We start from the raw sequence: 20155 nt of genomic DNA, 5'->3' as shown, positions 1-20155 counted from the left end.
TTCATTCACACTTAGACACAATTTTTAGCTAGTTTTTGGTTCTTGTTATTCTAGAGAGAGAAACCCTTGTTCCTCTCTAGATCTAGTTTGATTTGATCTTCCCTTGTTAAATTCTGAATTGGATCTTGTTAATTACTAGTTTTGATTGCTTAATTTGAATTCCTTAGCATAATTTTGTTTAGATCTTGTGTAGTTTTATGTTTTCTTGTCAATTGTCATTTTATACCCATTCCATGAATCTTGGGAATCTTGAATTTTTGATGTTACATTGATGATTTTCATGGTTAATTGTGTTGTTTGAGTGATTGTATGTTGATAATTGTTAGTGGGTACTTGTTAATTTCAATTTAATTGCACTTTGAATATGTCTTTTAGTAATGCTCACCATGTGTTTGATGAAATGTTTCCCTTGATTATGGAGTAGTTCTCTTTACTCTTGGCCTAGGCTAAGGGAATTGGGTAAACTTGAGTCATTGGGTCTAATGGATTTGATGATTTGGGAACCCTTAGTGGTCAATTTGATAACCATTGACACTAGCATACTACTAAGTCAATTAGTAGCTAGGTTGGACCTTATGGGTTGATGTTGACTAAACCATTTAACATACTTCAAGTATAGAAGTAGACTTAATGAGTTTGGTTCCTCATAATTATCAATCTATGGTTATTAGACAAGGATAGTGACCCCAATTCCCATGTCTAGCCAAGAGTTGTTTTATCATTCATATTTGAAAACACAAAAAACCTAATTGCTTTGTCTTAGTCATAGTTATTTGTTTAGTTTTAGAGTAGGCTTATATTGGATGTTATCTTATTAGTTTGGAATTGCTCACATCTTGCTTTAGTTATTTGAATTAGTTTCTTGCACTTCAAGATTACTTGCTTGTTAGGATTCTTAGTTTAATTTCTTGCTCATGACTTACAACCCCGGAATTCTAACCAATGTTGATGCACATGTTTGCCCATTCCTTGTGAGATGACCCGAGGTTTGAATACTTCGTTTACTTTTATTGGGGTTGAATTTGTGACAACCAATTCCTTTGAAATTTGATTCGCAGATTATTTTTCGGTTGAGGGCTATACTTGCAACGCGAAAATCTTGTGAAATTCCTTACCGACGGTATTCCGTGGCCATCAAATTTTTTGGCGCCGTTGCCGGGGAATGGTTGCAACATATGCCTTGATATTGGTTATGTGAATATGTGAAAATTGTAATTAGTTTACTTTCTTTCAATACTTACCTATAGTTTAGATTTCTTTTGTATGTGTGCTATGACTCCCAAGTTTGATGACTCGGTCTCAACCGAATTCTAGCTTAGCCGAGTTTGACCCTGAGATTGAAAGAACGTTGTTACACACTCGGCAAGCTAGACGGCGGTTGGACTATACGGCTAGTACTTCGGCCTCTCTCGAGGAACATACCGAATCACTAGACGGTACCGAGAGTGACTTGGAGTCCGCTACTTCCTATTCTTCTGTTGGCACTACTAATACATCTTTGCATGCTACAGGTGAACCATACATGGCGGAGCCATGACGGATCACTTTGCATGAGCAAGGAGCTTCGGATCTCATACTTCAAGCTTTGCAAGCAAGGTATCCCAACCTTGATCCAAATTTTGAGTTGAAGAGTAGCTTGATACATCTACTTCCTAAGTATCATGGGTTGCCAGGTTAAGACCCCATCCGACATCTAAGAGACTTTCAAGTTGCTTGTTCTACGGCTCGAAGGCATGGAGCCGATGAGTTGGCTATTATGGTTTTTGCCTTTCCCTTCTCTCTTGAAGGGCAAGCAAAGACATGGTTTTATTCGCTATCGGATGAGATTGTGACCAATTGGGATTTCTTGAGAAGAGAGTTTCTAGATAAGTTCTTCCCACTGGAGAAGACCGATTACGTCCGGAAGGAGATCTCGGGTATAATACAAAGGGACCAAGAGAGTTTATATGAGTATTGGACTCGGTTCAAAAGGCTATTGGAATCTTGTCCACACCATTGATTGAACACTCACTTGCTCATTAGTTACTTCACCGGAGGTCTTTGTGTGGAAGATAGAAGATTGCTCACCGCTTCTAGTGGTAGTTCCCTTTCAAAAAAAAAGACGGAGGGAGAAGCTTGGAAATTGATAAATGATGTTGCCAAGGCTACACAACATGTAAGGGTGAGAAGTAATCCTCTTAAGGGTGTGGTAAAACCATCCTCCTCCGAAGCAAGCTTGACCAAAGAACTTGGGGACATGACCACTATCCTCACGCGAATACAAAAAGATCAAAAGGAATACTACTCCATCCAAGCCATCCAAGCCCCACCCCCAGTTGCTCAACTGGAAGGCCCTCATAGGATTTGTGGTTTGTGCTCTAGCACCACACATTACACTGATCAATGCCATCAAATTCAAGAGGAACATGCCCTTGTCATAACCAATGTGAATTACAACAACCATCCGCCCTATCCTTCTCAAGGCCAAAACAACTACCCCCATGGTAGTAATCAAAATCAAGGGTGGAGGGATAATGTACAAGGGAGAAATCAAAACCAAAGATGGAACAACTCTTCTTATCATCACAACAACAACCAATCTTCATCCCAATACCACCATAACAACAACAACCACCAAGTCAACCAAAATTACCACAACTAAAACCAAAGCAGCTACACCAAATACCAAGCACCACACCATAGACAACAATCCAACCAAACCTCTTCATCTTCCACCAATCAAGTTGATGAGCTTAGAGCTGCTATGGAGAAATGGGACGAGAGCAACAAGGCTCAATTTGACGCCTTGGGCGCTCAATTGGCCAACCTCGCCGACATGCTTTCAAAGATGTCCATGCCCTCCTCCAACAATAATACCAACCAACCCTCAAGCTCTTCCAAACCCCAAGGGCGGTCTCAATGCCATCACTCTACGGTCGAGGACTACATTGGAGGAGATACCTCCTAGGGTCGTGGAAAACATTCATGAGGAAGAAGTGGTTGTTGAAGCTCCACATGAAGAAGAGGAGGTAGACAAAAGGCATGAGGAAGAAGGAGTAAGCTTTAAGGAACCCAAGAGGAAAGCTATAGTGGATGAGTCCATTCCTATTCTATTCCCTTCCATGGTGAAGAAAGCAAAGAAAACCCCGAAATTTGATTTGAACATGCTTCAAGTGTTCAAGAAGGTTGAGGTAACCATACCACTTCTTGATGCTATCTAACAAATTCCGAAGTATGCAAAATTTTTGAAAGACTTGTTTACACACAAGGATAGGATAGGAGATTTGGAGACATTATCCTTGGGTAGTTCGATTTCTTCCTTGATGGAGCCTATTTCAAAAAAATGTGGTGACCCTGGGCCTTGTTTGGTGTCTTGTTGTATTGGTGGGCGCACTTTTCATGACTGTATGTGTGATCTAGGAGCTTGCGTAAGTATCATGCCGCTTTCTATCTTTGTGCAGTTGAATTTAGCTCCATTAAAGAAGTCGGTGGTGAAGTTTGCCTTAGCCGATAAAAGTGTGATCACTGTGATAGGAATAGCAGAAGATGTACTTGTGGCGATCAAGGACTTGGTCTTTCCGGTGGACTTTTACATCCTTAAAATGCCTCCAACAGAAAATAGAAGCTCATCCTCCGTTCTACTTGGTAGACCCTTCCTTAAGACCTCTAAATTCAAGTTAGATGCTTTCACCGGCACATATTCCTTTGAGGTTGGAGACAAGACTATAAAGTTTAATTTGGAAGAAGCCATGAAGCATCCTCCCGAAGAGCATTCCGTTCTTCGATGTGATGTAATCGATGAAGTGGTAGTGGAAGTGCGAAAAGAAGACTACATCAAGTTATGCTACCCTATTGTTGAAGAGACGGATGGCCAAGAGGATGAACAAGAGAAAGTTGTTGAGAATGAACTCCATGAGCCTGATGAAAAGGAACCTCAGCTTGAGGCAAAGAGTGAGCTGAAGCCTCTTCCATCTCATTTAAAGTACGCTTTCTTAGAGGACAACCAAAAGTTTCCGGTCATTATTGCTAGTGAGCTTTCTAGTGAAGAGGAAGGGAAGCTCCTAGATGTTCTAAGAAAGTACAAGAAGGCAATTGGTTGGAGCCTAGCCGATATTGTAGGGATTGACCCCCGCAAGTGCATGCATCGTATATTTCTCCAAGAGGGAGCTCGGCCGGTTAGGCAACCACAAAGGAGACTCAACCCAATCATCCTCGACGTGGTAAAGAAGGAAGTCACTAGGCTACTTGATGCGGGTATCATATACCCAATTTCTGACAGTGAGTGGGTGAGCCCGGTCCAGGTTGTTCCCAAGAAATCAGCCATCACTGCGGTTAAAAAGGATGATGGTGAAGTGGTCACCAAGAGAGTACAAAACGCATGGCGAGTGTGCATTGATTATAGAAGATTGAACATCACTACAAGGAAGGACCACTACTGATGAGCGGATAATTTATACGCTTTTTGGCATTGTTTTTAGTATGTTTTTAGTATATTTTAATTAGTTTTTATTATATTTTTATTAGTTTTTAAATAAAAATAACTCTTCTGGACTTTACTATGAGTTTGTGTGTTTTTCTGTGATTTCAGGTATTTTCTGGCTGAAATTGAGGGACCTGAGCAAAAATTTGATTCAGAGGCTGAAAAAGGACTGCAGATGCTATTAGATTCTTACCTCCCTAAACTCAAAGTGGATTTTCTGGAGCTACAGAAGCCCAATTGGCGAGCTCTCAATTGCGTTGGAAAGTAGACATCCTAGGCTTTCCAGAAATATATAATAGTTCATACTTTGCCCGAGATTTGATGGCCAAAACAGGCATTCCAAGTCAGCTCAAGAATTCTGGCGTTTAACTCCAAAACTGGCACAAAAGCTGGAGTTAAACGCCCAAACTGGCACAAAAGCTGGCGTTAACTCCAAGAAAATTCTCTACACAAAAATGTTTCAATGCTCAGCCCAAGCACACACCAAGTGGGCCCGGAAGAAGATTTCTACATTAATTACTGATTTCTGTAAACCCTAGGCTACTAGTTCTCTATAAAAAGGACCTTTTGCTATTGTATTTTCATACTTTGAATCTTTGATAAGTCTTATGCTATCTTAGACACGTTTGGAGGCTGGCCATTCGGCCATGCCTGGACCTTGTTCTTATGTATTCTCAACGGTGGAGTTTCTACACACCATAGATTAAGGTGTGGAGCTCTGCTGTTCTTCATGAATTAATACAAGTACTATTGTTTTTCTATTCAACTCAAGTCTATTTCTTCTCTAAGATATCACTTGTTCTTCAACTTGATGAATGTGATGATCCGTGACACTCATCATCATTCTCACCTATGAACGTGTGCCTGACAACCACCTCTGTTCTACCTTCGATTGAGTGTGTATCTCTTGGGTTTCTAATCTAAGATTGGAACCTTCGTGGTATAGGCTAGAATTAATGGCAGCCATTGTTGATCTGGGAAGGGATGACTGTGACGAGCTTCAAACTCGCGATTGTGGGGCGTGTGACAGACGCAAAAGGATCAATGGATCCTATTCCGACATGATCGAGAACCGACAGCTGATTAGCTGATGTTGTGACAGAGCATCAGGACCATTTTCACTGAGAGGACGGGATGTAGCCATTGACAACGGTGATGCCCAACATAAAGCTTGCCATGGAAAGGAGTATGAATGATTGGAAGAAGGCAATAGGAAAGCAGAGGTTCAAGGGGAACAAAGCATCTTCATACACTTATCTAAAATCCACCAATGAATTACATAAGTATCTCTATCTTTATTTTATGTTTATTTTCATCACCTTAAACTCCATAACCATTTGAATCCGCCTGACTGAGATTTACAAGATGACCATAGCTTGCTTCAAGCCGACAGTCTCCGTGGGATCGAACCTTACTCACGTAAGGTTTATTACTTGGACGACCCAGTGCACTTGCTGGTTAGTTGTGTGAAATTGTGACAAAGTGTGATTCATGTTTGCGAGCTCCAAGTCCTTTGGCGCCATTGTTGATGATCACAATTTCGTGCACCAAGTTTTTGGCGCCGTTGCTGGGGATTGTTCGAGTTTGGACAACTGACGGTTCATCTTGTTGCTTAGATTAGGTATCTTTTCTTCAAAATTTTTAAGAATGAATTCTAGAGTTTCAAGGTGATGTTCCCACCATCACAAAAGCTAATTGATTCTCATCAATTTAGCTATTGAATGTAATGCCTGCTGAAGCTTGGCCAAACATGTCTAATCCTTTTTAGACTGAAGCTTTAGACTAACATTGCATGATTCCTGGAATTCTTATTAAAAGTTTTGATTCTCTTTATTTTCTTTTCTATATAATTTTCAAAAAAATACAAAAAAATTTAAAATCATAAAACCAAAAATATTTTATGTTTCTTGTTTGAGTCTAGTATCAATTTTTAAGTTTGGTGTCAATTGCATGTTTTTATTCTTGCATTTTTTTCGAATACATGCATTATGTTCTTCATTGATCTTCAAGTTGTTCTTGATGATTTCATTGCTTTGATCTTCAAATTCTCTTGCTTTGTATGTTTTGTTATTTCTTACATGCATTTTTACATTGTTATAGTCCTTAGTATACAAACTTTTAAGTTTGGTGTCTTACATGTATTGTTTATTTGATCTTAGTTGCATTTTTATTGTTTCTCATCATCAAAAATTCAAAAATATTTTCAAAACTATGTCTTTTCAAGTCAATAATACAGAGAATTGAAGATTCAAAACATTCAGCACAGGAATCAAACAGAAAAAGCTGGGCGTTCAAAACGCCCAGTGAAGAAGGAAAACTGGCGTTTAAATGCTAGCCAGGGTACTTGGCTGGGCGTTTAACGCCCAAAAAGGTAGAGATTTGGGCGTTAAACGCCAGAATGGGCACAATTCTGGGCGTTTAATGCCAGGATGACACTAGAGGGAAGATTTTGTTTTTAATTCACATTTTTTCAAGTTTTCATAATTTTTCAAAATCAAATCTTTTTCAAATCATATCTTTTCAATCATATCTCTTTCAAAATCAATTTCTTTCCATTTTATATTTTCAAAAATTCTTGCTTCAATTCAAGATTTACTTCAAAAAATTTTCAAGTTGTTACTTGCCTATTAAGAAAGGATCAAATTTTAAATTTTAGAATCATATCTTTTAATTTCTTGATAGTCAAGTAATCAACTTTAATTTAAAAAAAAAAACTTTCTTTTTCTAAATTGATTTTCAATCATATCTTCTCAATCATATCTCTTCAATCACATCTTTTTCAAAATTAACTCTCAATCATATCTTTTTAATTTCTAATTTCAAAATCTTTTTCAAAAATCACTTAATTTCTTTCCCAATTTTAGTTTTCGAAAATCATCAATCAATTTTTCAAAATTTCTTTTAATAATTCCAAAATCTTTTTAATTTATTTTCGAAAATTCTTCCCCTCTTCGCACATCCTTCTATTTAAAGGACTAACACTCCTCCTCAAGGTACAATTCGAACCCCCTCCTTCTTTATATGTTCGAATTCTCTTCCATCTACCTCCTCCTTCTATTCTTCTTTTCTTCTGACACTTCAAGGAATCTCTATACTGTGACATAGAGGATTCTATACTTTCTTGTTCTCTTCTCTTTCATATGAGCAGGAGCAAAGATAAAAGCATTCTTGTTGAAGCTGATCCTGAACCTGAAAGGACCTTGAAGAGAAAGCTAAGAGAAACCAAAACACAACTCTCTCTAGATGGCCTAACAGAGCTCTTCAAAGAAGAAGAAACCATGGCAGCCGAAAACAACAATAATGCCAACAATGCAAGGAAGGTAATGACTTTACTGCACTTACTCCTAACTTCTATAGGAGAAGCATCTCAATCCCTGCCATTGGAGCCAACAACTTTGAGCTTAAGCCTCAATTAATTTCTCTAATGTAACAGAATTGCAAGTTTCATGGACTTCCATTGGAAGATCCTCATCAGTTTTTAGCTGGGTTCTTACAAATCTGTGACACTGTCAAGACCAATGGGGTTGACCCTGAAGTCTACAGACTTATGCTTTTTCCTTTTGCTGTAAGAGACAGAGCTAGGACATGGTTGGATTCACAACCTAAAGAAAGCCTGAACTCTTGGGAAAAGCTGGTAAATGCCTTCTTGGCAAAGTTCTTTCCACCTCAAAAATTGAGTAAGCTTAGAGTGGAAGTCCAAACCTTTAGACAGAAGGATGGTGAGTCCCTCTATGAAGCTTGGGAGAGATACAAGCAATTGATCAGAAGGTGCCCTTCTGACATGCTTTCAGAATGGAGCATCATAGGAATCTTCTATGATGGCCTGTCTGAACTATCCAAGATGTCATTGGATAGCTCTGCTGGAGGATCTCTTCATCTGAAGAAGACGCCTACAGAAGCTCAAGAACTCATTGAAATGGTGGCAAATAACCAATTTATGTATACTTCTGAAAGTAATCCTGTGAATAATGGGACAACTCAGAAGAAAGGAGTTCTTGAGATTGATACTCTGAATGCCATATTGGCTCAGAATAAAATATTGACCCAACAAGTCAATATGATTTCTCAGAGTCTGTCTGAAATGCAAGCAGCAACAGGCAGTACTAAGGAAGCTTCCTCTGAAGAAGAAGCTTATGATCCTGAGAACCCAGCAATGGAAGAGGTGAATTACATGGGAGAACCCTATGGAAACACCTATAATCCTTCATGGAGAAATCATCCAAATCTCTCATGAAAGGATCAACAGAGACCTCAACAAGGTTTCAGCAACAATAATGGTGGAAGAAATAGGTTTACCAATAGCAAGCCTTTTCCATCATCTTCTCAGCAACAGACAGAGAATTCTAAGCAAAACCCCTCTGACTTAACAACCATTGTCTCTGATCTAATCAAAACCACTCAAAGTTTCATGACTGAAACAAGGTTCTCCATTAGAAATTTGGAGGCACAATTGGGTCAGCTGAGTAAGAAAATTACTGAACTCCCTCCTAGTACTCTCCCAAGCAATACAGAAGAGAATCCAAAAAGAGAGTGCAAGGCCATAACAACATCCCACATGGCCGAACATGAAGAGGAGGAAGAGGCAGTGATTCCCACTGAGGAAGACTTCAATAGACGCCCACTGACCTCCATAGAGTTCCCTAATGAGGAACCATAGGAATTTGAGGCTCACACTGAGACCATAGAGATTCCATTGAATTTACTTTTTCCATTCATGAGCTCTGATGAGTATTCTTCCTCTGAAGAGGATGAAGATGTTACTGAAGAGCAAGTTGCTAAGTACCCTGGAGCAATCATGAAGCTAAATGCCAAGTTGTTTGGTAATGAGACTTGGGAGGATGAACCTCCATTGCTCATCAAAGAACTGGATGACTTGACTAGGCAGAAATTACCTCGAAAGAGACAGGACCCTGGAAAGTTCTCAATCCCTTGTACCATAGGCACCATGACCTTTGAAAAGGCTCTGTGTGACCTAGGGTCAAGCATAAACCTTATGCTTCTCTCTGTAATGGAGAAGCTAGGGATCATTGAGGTACAAGCTGCAAGAATCTCACTAGAGATGGCAGACAATTCAAAGAAACAGGCTTATGGACTTGTAAAGGATGTCTTGGTAAAGGTTGAAGACCATTACATCCCTGCTGATTTCATAGTCCTAGAGACTGGGAAGTGTATAGATGAATCCATCATCCTTGGCAGACCCTTCCTAGCCACAGCAAAAGCTGTGATTGATGTTGACAGAGGAGAATTGATCATTCAAGTGAATGGAGATTCCCTTGTGTTTAAAGCTCATGGATATCCCTCTGTCACCATGGAGAGGAAGCATGAAGAGCTTCTCTCAATACAGAGTCAAACAGAGCCCCCACAATCAAACTCTAAGTTTAGTGTTGGGAGGCCACAACCAAACTTTAAGTTTGGTGTTGAACCCCCACATTCAAACTCTAAGTTTGGTGTTGGGAGGTTCCAACATTGCTCTGAACATCTGTAAGGGTCCATGAGAGCCACTGTCAAGCTATTGACATTAAAGAAGCGCTTGTTGGGAGGCAACCTAATCGTTACTATTCTATGTTAAATTTCTATTTTCCTTTGTTATTTTATGTTTTCTGTAGGTTGATAATCATGTGAAGTCACAAAAACAATTGAAAAAGCAAAAACAAAGTGAAAAACAGAATGAAAAATAGAACACCCTGAAGGAGACAGTTACTGGCGTCTAAACGCCAGTAAAGGTAGCAGAATGGGCGTTAAACGCCCAGTCTGGCACCATTCTGGGCGTTTAACGCCAGAAAAGGGCACCAGACTGGCGTTTAACGCCAGGAATGGGCAAGAAGCTGGCGTTAAACACCAGAAATGGGCAGCAGCCTGGCGTTTAACGCCAGGATTGGCAGAAAGGGGCGTTTTGCACGCCACTTAGTGCAGGGATGAGATATCCTTGACACCTCAGGATCTGTGGACCCCACAGGATCCCCACCTACCCCACCACTCTCTTTCTTCTTCACCCATTCACCAATCACCTCAATACCTCTTCCCCAAAAATCCCTCACCTATCAAATCCCACTATTCTCTTCACCACTCACATCCATCCTTCATAAAACCCCACCTACCTCACCATTCAAATTAAAACCACTTTCCCTCCCAAACCCACCCTCTATAGCTGAACCATACACACCCCTCTCACCCCTATATAAACCCATCTTCACTCTTTCATTTTCACACAACCTAAACAACACTTCTCCCCCTTGGCCGAATCACAAAGCCCACTCCATCTCCTCTATTTCTTCTTCTTCTACTCTCTTCTTTCTTCTTTTGCTCGAGGACGAGCAACCTTCTAAGTTTGGTGTGGTAAAAGCTAAAGCTTTTTGTTTTTCCATAACCATTTATGGCATCAAAAGCCGGAGAAACCTCTAGAAAGTGGAAAGGGAAGGCAAAAGCTTCCACCTCCGAGTCATGGGAGATGGAGAGATTCCTCTCAAGGGTGCATCAAGACCACTTCTATAAAGTTGTGGCCAAGAAGAAAGTGATCCCCGAGGTCCCTTTTAAGCTCAAAAAGGGCGAATATCCGAAGATCCGACATGAGATCCGAAGAAGAGGTTGGGAAGTTCTCACCAACCCCATTCAACAAGTCGGAATCTTAATGGTCCGTGGCTAGGGGATGGTTGGAGTTCATCCAACGCTCAATCATTCCCACTAGCAACCGGTCTGAAGTTACTATAGATCAGGCTATCATGATTTGTAGCATCATGATTAGAGAGGAAGTAGACGTTTATGAAGTTATATCCCAAGAACTCTACAAAGTGGTGGACAAGTCCTCCACTGTGGCAAGGTTAGCCTTCCCTCATCTCATTTGTCACCTCTGCAATTCAGCTGGAATTGACATAGAGGAAGACATCCTCATTGATGAGGACAAGCCCATCACTAAGAAAAGGATGGAGCAAACAAGAGATCCCACTCATGGACAAGAGGATGAGGAAATTCCTCATCATGAAATCCTTGAGATGCCTCAAGGGATGCATTTTCCTCCACAAAACTATTGGGAGCAAATCAACACCTCCCTAGGAGAATTAAGTTCCAACATGGGACAACTAAGGGTGGAACACCAAGAGCACTCCATCCTCCTCCATGAAATTAGAGAAGACCAAAGAAACATGAGAGAGGAGCAACAAAGGCAAGGAAGAGACATTGAGGAGCTCAAGCACTCCATAAGATCTTCAAGAGGAAGAACAAGCCGCCATCACTAAGGTGGACCCGTTCTTTAATTTCCTTGTTCTTTATTTTCTGTTTTTTGAAAATTATGCTTTATGTTTATCTATGTTTGTGTCTTTATACATGATCATTAGTCTCTATGCCTTAAAGCTATGAAAATAAATCCATCACCTTTCTTAAATGAAAAATGTTTTTAATTGAAAAAGAAAAAGAAGTGCATGAATTTCAAATTTTAAAACAGTTTAATTATCTTAATGTGGTGGCAATACTATTGTTTTTCTGAATGAATGCTTGAACAGTGCATATTTTTGAATTTGATTGTTTATGAATGTTAAAATTGTTGGCTCTTGAAAGAATGAAAGGAAAATGAGAAATGTTATCTGGTGATCTGAAAAATCATAAAATTGATTCTTGAAGCCAGAAAAAGCAGTGAAAAGCTTGCAGAAAAAACAGAAAAAAAAAAGAGGAAAAGTAAGCAGAAAAAGCCAATACCCCTTTAAACCAAAAGGCAAGGGTGATAAAAAGGATCCAAGGCTTTGAGCATCAGTGGACAGGAGGGCCCACAGGAATAAAATCCTGGCCTAAGCGGCTAAACCAAGCTGTCCCTAACCATGTGCTTGTGGCGTGAAGGTGTCAAGTGAAAAAACCTTCACGCCACAAGCACATGGTTAGGGACAGCTTGGTTTAGCCGCTTAGGCCAGGATTTTATTCCTTTAGGCCCTCCTATCCACTGATGCTCAAAGCCTTGGGATCCCTTTTATTTACCCTTGCCTTTTGGTTTTAAGGGTTATTGGCTTTTTCTGCTTGCTCTCTTTTTTTTTTTTTTTGAATGCTTTGTTCTTTGCTGCTTTTTCTTGCTTCAAGAATCATTTTTATGATTTTTCAGATTATCAATAACATGTCTCATGTTCATCATTCTTTCAAGAGCCAACATATTTAACAGTCTTAAACATCAAATTCAAAAGAGATATGCACTGTTCAAGCATTCATTCAGAAGACAGAAAGCATTGCCACCACATATAAATAATTAGAATTTACCTTATTAAAAACTCAAAAAAAATATTGCCTCTTATTCTAAAGAAATTCTTCTATTTTATTCATGTTTAATGATGATGATAAAATTAAATTATAGCTTAATTGGGGGATAAAATAAAAAATATAGATATTAATTACTACTATATGACTCCTAAGGTAAAACTAATAAAAACAGTTATCACAGAGTTAAGGCTAAGATTGGAATTTAACAACCTTTGTTCTGGGAAGTGGATGTTCCTCTAATCTGCGGGATGCTTGGTCCTTCAAGAGATAATTTCTGGCGCTTCAATTCCCTTAAATCACGCCCTTGCTCCTCCTGTTCTTTAAGCAAATAGCAAAGAATGCTACTTTGTTCCTTCTGTTCTTTCTGTATTTGTTCCATAGCTTCTTGCATCTTGGTAATAGATGTTTCAAGATACTCCCAGTATTCAGATTGAGGGATTTCTAGGAGAATTTCCTGTGTTCTCTTCTTGATGGAGTCATTCTGTGCTTGTTGTTTTTCCATTGATGCTTTGGTGATTGGCCGCTCAACTGAGATATACTCAGTTATTCCCATCCTTACTCCAGTGTCCTTGCAGAACATAGAAATCAAGCTTGGATAAGCCAACCTGGCATCTTTGGAATTTTTGTTTACAATTTTGTAGAATTCAGTTGAAATCAGTTGATGAACTTTCACTTCTTTTCCCATCATGATGTAATGGATCATCACTGCCCTTCAAATAGTGACTGTAGAACAGTTGCTAGTGGGCAGCAGAGAATGCCCAATGAAGTCCAGCCATCCTCTGGCGGCTGGTTTGAGATCTTCTCTTTTGAGTTGAATTGGGACACCCTTCGTGATGGTGGTCCACCTGGCTCCAGGGATACATATATCCTCTAGAATCTTATCCAGGCCCTTGTCTGTTCTCATCATTCTCCTATTGAAGGAGTCTGGATCATCTTTGAGCTGAGGCAGCTTTAAGATCTCCCTGATCTTGTCAGGGTGGGTATGAACAATCTTTCCTCTGACCAAGGTCCGATAGTCATAGATAGCAGATCCAGATAGTCTTTGCCTGTCTGTATGCCACATATTAGCATAGAACTCTTGGACCATATTCCTTCCCACTTTCGTTTCAGGATTAGCTAGGATCTCCCAGTTCCTGATTCGAATTTACTCCTGGATCTCCGGATATTCGTCTTCTTTCAGATCGAATCTAACTTCCGAGATCACTGATCTTAGACCCATTATTTTGTAATAATGGTCTGAATGTTCTTTAGTTAAGAACTTCCCTTGATTCCAAAGTGGTTTTGGAACGCTTTCTTTCTTGCCTCTTGGAGTGGGTTATTTTTCTTTAGGAGCCATGATCTTAGTGATCACGGATAAGCACACCAAGGGAGAGGGAGAGAAGGAGAGCTAGGTGCAATGGTGGATGGGAGGGGAGGGAGGCCGAACCCATATTTAAAGGGAGAAGGGGGGTGGGTTTTCGAAAATAGGGAGGAAGATAAGATAGAAGATATGATTTTTAAGAAAATTTTAAGTATGATAAGAAAAGATATAATCTAAAATTGAAGAGATATGAAAGATATTTGAAAAAGATAGATTTGGATTTTTGAAAAAGATAATACGGAGATTTGAAAAAGATATTGATTAGCTGAAAAGATTTTTGAAAGAAAAGAGATAGATTTGTTTTGAAAATTTTGAAAAAGAGTTGAATTGGGTTGAAAAAAAGGATTTGTGCTTATGGATTAAGATACATTTGATATTTTTAAAATAGGGTTTTTAGAAATTAAGGATTTTAGAAATTAGGGTTCTTAACATGTTTATGCAAGAAATCATGAATTGAAACATGAAAATTAAATTTAGAATGAAAAATATGAAGTAAAAACGAATTCACCTCCTCCCCACCATCTTGGCGTTTGAACGCCCAAACGCTGCATGTTTTGGGCGTTCAACGCCAAAATGCTGCCTCTCCTGGGCGTTCAACGCCCAGCTGTTGCTTCTTTCTGGCGTTGAACGCCAGGAACTCCTTTGTCACTGGGCATTTTTCTGAATGCCCAGAACGCTGTAAATCTGGCGTTAAACGCCTAGAAGGAGCTTCTTTCTGGCATTCAACGCCCAGAAGATGCTTCTTTCTGGCGTTTAACGCCCAGATGGCTATCCTTACTAGCGTTCAACGCCCAGTGGATGCTTCTTTTGGGCGTTGAACGCCCAAAACAGACTTTTACTGGTGTTTTCTTGCCAGTGAGCTCTTTTTCTCTGTTTTGTGTGTAGAATCCTTCTGTAGCCCTGTGAACTTATACAATTGACTCTTTACCTTAGTATCAGTGAACTTTATATAAACAAATAAAATCAAGAATAGGAAAAAATGCTTAGAGGAAGTGATGCCCCATGGCTGGGTTGCCTCCCAGCAAGCGCTTCTTTATTGTCTTTAGCTGGACCTTGCTAAGCTTTTAATCTAGCTTCAGCCTTGAGCACTCTTGCTCAACATTGCCTTTAAGATAGTGCTTGATTCTCTGTCCATTAACAATGAACTTCTTATACGTAGTCAACTACCACCAGAATGTAAGTGTTTGAGTATGATGGTGGGAAAGGTCCCATGAAGTCAATTCCCCATACGTCGAACAACTCAATCTCCAAGATTCCTTGTTGAGGCATGGCGTAACCATGGGGTAGATTACCAGCTCTTTGGCAACTGTCACAGTTACGTACAAACTCTCGGGAATCTCTATAGAGAGTGGGCCAATAGAAACTACATTGGAGGACCTTGGTGGCTGTCCGCTCACCTCCGAAATGGCCTCCATATTTTGATCCATCGCAATGCCATAGGATCCTCTGTGCTTCTTCTCTAGGCACACATCTCCAGATTATTCCGTCTGCACATCTCTTAAAGAGATAGGGTTCATCCCACAAGTAGTACTTTGCATCAGTAATTAGTTTTTTCTTTTGTTGCCTGTTGTACTCTTTGGGTATGAACCTTGCAGCTTTATAGTTTGCAATGTCTGCAAACCATGGTGCTTCCTAAATGGCAAATAAATGCTCATCCGGATAGGTCTTAGAGATCTCAAGAGACGGGAGGGACGTCCCTTCTACTGGCTCTATCCGAGACAGATGATCAGCCACTTGGTTTTCTGTCCCTTTTCTGTCTCTTATTTCTATATCAAACTCTTGCAGAAGTAACACCCATCTTATGAGCCTGGGTTTTGAATCCTGCTTTGTGAGTAGATATTTAAGAGTAGCATGGTGAGTATACACAATCACCTTTGATCCTACTAAGTATGATCTAAACTTGTCAATGCCATAAACCACTGCAAGCAATTCTTTTTCTGTGGTTGTGTAATTTTTCTGGGCATCATTTAAAACGCGGCTAGCATAATAAATGACATGCAGAAGCTTGTCATGCCTCTGTCCCAGTACTGCACCAATGGCGTGATCACTGGCATCACACATTAGCTCAAATGGTAATGTCTTAACTGGTGCAGAAATAACTGGTGCTGTGACCAGCTTGGCTTTCAGCGTTTCAAACGCCTGCAGACACTCTGTGTCAAACACAAATGGCGTGTCAGCAGCTAGCAGATTGCTCAGAGGTTTTGTGATTTTTGAAAAATCCTTTATAAACCTCCTATAGAATCCTGCATGCCCCAGAAAGCTTCTGATTGCCTTAACATTTGCGGGTGGTGGTAATTTTTCAATCACCTCTATTTTTGCTTGATCCACCTCTATTCCCTTGTTTGAAATTTTATGCCCAAGGACAATTCCTTCAGTCACCATAAAGTGACATTTTTCCCAGTTTAAAACCAGGTTGGTCTCTTGGCATCTTTTCAGAACTAGTTTCAGGTGATCAAGACAGGAGCTGAATGAGTCTGCATATACTAAGAAGTCATCCATGAAGACTTCCAGAAATTTTTCCACCATATCAGAGAAAATAGAAATCATGCATCTCTGGAAGGTTGCAGGCACATTACACATGGCATCCTTCTATAAGCAAACACTCCAGATGGACATGTGAATGCTGTTTTCTCTTGATCCTGGGGATCTACTGCAATTTGGTTATAGCCTGAGTAGCCATTCAAAAAACAGTAATAATCATGACCTGCCAGTCTTTCTAGCATTTGGTCTATGAACGGTAAAGGAAAATGATCCTTTCTGGTGACTGTATTGAGCCTTCTGTAGTCAATACACATGTGCCACCCTGTAACTGTTCTTGTAGGAACCAATTCATTCTTTTCATTATGAACCACTGTCATGCCCCCCTTTTTAGGGACAACTTGAACAGGGCTCACCCAGGGGCTATCAGAAATAGGGTAAATGATCCCAGCCTCCAGTAATTTAGTGACCTTTTTCTGCACCACTTCCTTCAAGGCTGGATTTAGCCGCCTCTGTGGTTGAACCACTGGTTTAGCATTATCCTCCAATAAGATTTTGTGCATGCATCTAGCTGGGCTTATGCCCTTAAGGTCACCAATGGACCACCCAAGAGCTGTCTTGTGTGTCCTTAGCACTTGAATAAGTGCTTCCTCTTCCTGTGGATTTAAAGCAGAGCTTATGATCACTGGAAAAGTGTCACCTTCTCTCAGAAATGCATATTTCAGGGATGGTGGTAATGGTTTGAGCTCGGTTTAGGAGGTTTTTCCTCTTCCAGAGGAAATTTCAGAGGCTCTTTCATTTCCTCTGAATCCTCCAAATCAGGCTGAACATCTTTAAAGATGTCTTCCAACTCTGATTCGAGACTCACAGCCATGTTGATCTCTTCTACCAAAGAGTCAATATGATCAACTTTTATGCAGTCTTTTGATGTGTCTAGATGCTGCATGGCTTTGATAGCATTCAACTTAAACTCATCATCATTGACTCTCAGGGTTATTTTCCCCTGTTGGACATCAATGAGAGTTTGTCCAGTTGCTAGGAAGGGTCTTCCTAGAATGAGAGTGGCACTCTTGTGCTCCTCCATTTCCAGCACTACAAAGTCAGTGGGAAAGGCGAATGGCCCAACTCTGACAATCATGTCTTCAATCACACCTGATGGGTATTTAATGGAGCCATCAGAAAGTTGGAGACATATCCGGGTTGGTTTAACATCTTCAGTTAAACCAAGCTTTCTGATAGTGGATGCAGGTATTAGGTAAGCCTTCCACCCAACTTCTGGCGTTTTAACGCCAGAATTATTTTTCCCTGGGCTCTTACTGTCCTCAGATGGATTTTGGGTGGTTTGCTTATTTCTTGGTTTCCTGCTGCATTGAAGTGGGGTATTTAGTGCTTTCCCACTTCTTAATTGAACTGCTTGGCATTCTTCTGTTATTTATTTTGACAGCTGCTGCTTTATTTGCTTTAGTTGTACTTCCATGTGTATATTAGCCATCCTTGTCTCTTGTAGTTTATCCTTGAATTCAGCCAACTGCTTTGTTAGAAAATCCAATTGCTGATTGAATTCAACAGCTTGCTCTGTAGGACTGAGTTCAGCAGTTACTGTTTTAGCCTCTTCTTTCATGGAAGAGTCACTGCTTAGGTACAGATGCTAATTTCTAGCAACTGTATCAATGAGCTCTTGAGCTTCTTCAATTGTCTTTCTCATGTGGATAGATCCACCTGTTGAGCAATCTAAAGAGATCTGAGCTCTTTCTGTAAGCCCATAATAGAAGATGTCTAACTGAACCCACTCTGAAAACATTTTAGAGGGGCATTTTCGTAGCATCTCTCTGTATCTCTCCCAGTCATCATAAAGGGATTCATTATCTCCTTGTTTAAAGCCTTGGATATCCAGCCTTAGCTGTGTCATCCGTTTTGGAGGAAAGTATTGATTCAGGAATTTTTCTGTCAACTGTTTCCATGTCCTTATGCTAGCCTTAGGTTGGTTATTTAACCACCTCTTGGCTTGGTCTTTTACAGCAAATGGAAATAGTAATAATCTACATCCTGATCTACTTCCTTATCATGTACTGTGTCAGCAATTTGTAAAAACTGTGCCAGAAACTCTGTAGGTTCTTCCTGTGGAAGACCGGAATACTGGCAGCTTTGCTGCACCATGATAATGAGCTGAGGATTCAACTCAAAGCTACTGACTCCAATGGAGGGTATGCAGATACTACTCCCATATGAAGCAGTAGAGGGGTTAGCATATGACCCCAGAGTCCTCCTGGACTGTATATTTCCACTAAGATCCATGATGGAGAAAGGGAGATGATGTAAAATAAAAAATTTATTTTTATTTATTTATTTAATTATTTCGAAGATAAAATGAATTAAAATAAAATAAATAAAATTAGGTGAAGATTTTCGAAAAAATGAGGAGAGAGAAAGTGGTCAGGAAGTTTTGAAAAAGATACGAATTGAAAAAGATTTTAAATTTAAAAAAAATCTGAATTTTAAATATAATTTTCGAAAATTTGTTTTTAAAAATAGAGAGAAAAGATATTTTTGAATTTAAAGAGGAAAGAGAGAAACAATAAGATAGCCCAAGATTTAAAATTTTTAGATCTAATGCTCCTTGTTTTCGAAAATTCTGGAGGGAAAACACCAAGGAACACCAAACTTAAAAAATTTAAGATCAAGATGCAAGGAAAACTCAAGAACACTTTGAAGACTCGCAAGAACACAAGAACATGAAGAAAGAACACCAAACTTAAAATTTTTAGAAAACCAAAATAAAATTTTTGAAAAACAAAGGAAAACCAACCAGAAAACACCAAACTTAAAGTTCGGCACGAGATTTAATAGAAAAATTATTTTTGAAAAGAAAATAAAAGACTCTGACCCAAAAGACAAAAATTTCCTAATCTAAGCAACAAGATTCACCGTCAGTTGTTCAAACTCAAACAATCCCCGGCAACGGCGCCAAAAACTTGGTGCACGAATTGTAAATCACACTTTTTACAACTCGTACCACTAACCAGCAAGTGCACTGGGTCGTCCAAGTAATACCTTACGTGAGTAAGGGTCGATCCCATGGAGATTGTTGGCTTGAAGAAATCTATGGTTATCTTGTAACTCTTAGTCAGGAAAACAATAAAATAATTCACTTATCAAATTTGATTGCAAAGAATAAAAGGGCAGAACACAAATTATACTTGTATGCACTGATGGAGAGTATGTTGGAGTTTTGGAGATGCTTTGTCTTCTGAAATTCTGCTTTCCTCTATTTTCTGATTCACGCATGCACGTCCTCCTATGGCAAGCTGTGTGTTGGGCGATCACCGTTGTCAATGGCTACCATCCATCCTTCCAGTGAAAAGGGTCCAGGTGCGTTGTCACCGCACGGCTAATCATCTGCAGGTTCTCAGTCGTACCGGAATAGGATTTACTATCCTTTTGCGTCTGTCACTACGCCCAGCACTCACGAGTTTGAAGCTCGTCACAGTCATTCAATCCTTGAATCCTACTCGGAATACCACAGACAAGGTTTAGACTTTCCGGATTCTCTTGAATGCTGCCATCAATCTAGCTTATACCACGAAGATTCCGATTAAGGGATCTAAGAGATATTCATTCATTCT

This window comes from Arachis ipaensis, chromosome B09 (genome assembly GCF_000816755.2).
Source record: "Arachis ipaensis cultivar K30076 chromosome B09, Araip1.1, whole genome shotgun sequence".
Taxonomy (NCBI): domain Eukaryota; kingdom Viridiplantae; phylum Streptophyta; class Magnoliopsida; order Fabales; family Fabaceae; genus Arachis; species Arachis ipaensis.
The sequence above is the reverse complement of the archived record's forward strand: the minus strand, read 5'-3'. Positions refer to the sequence as shown.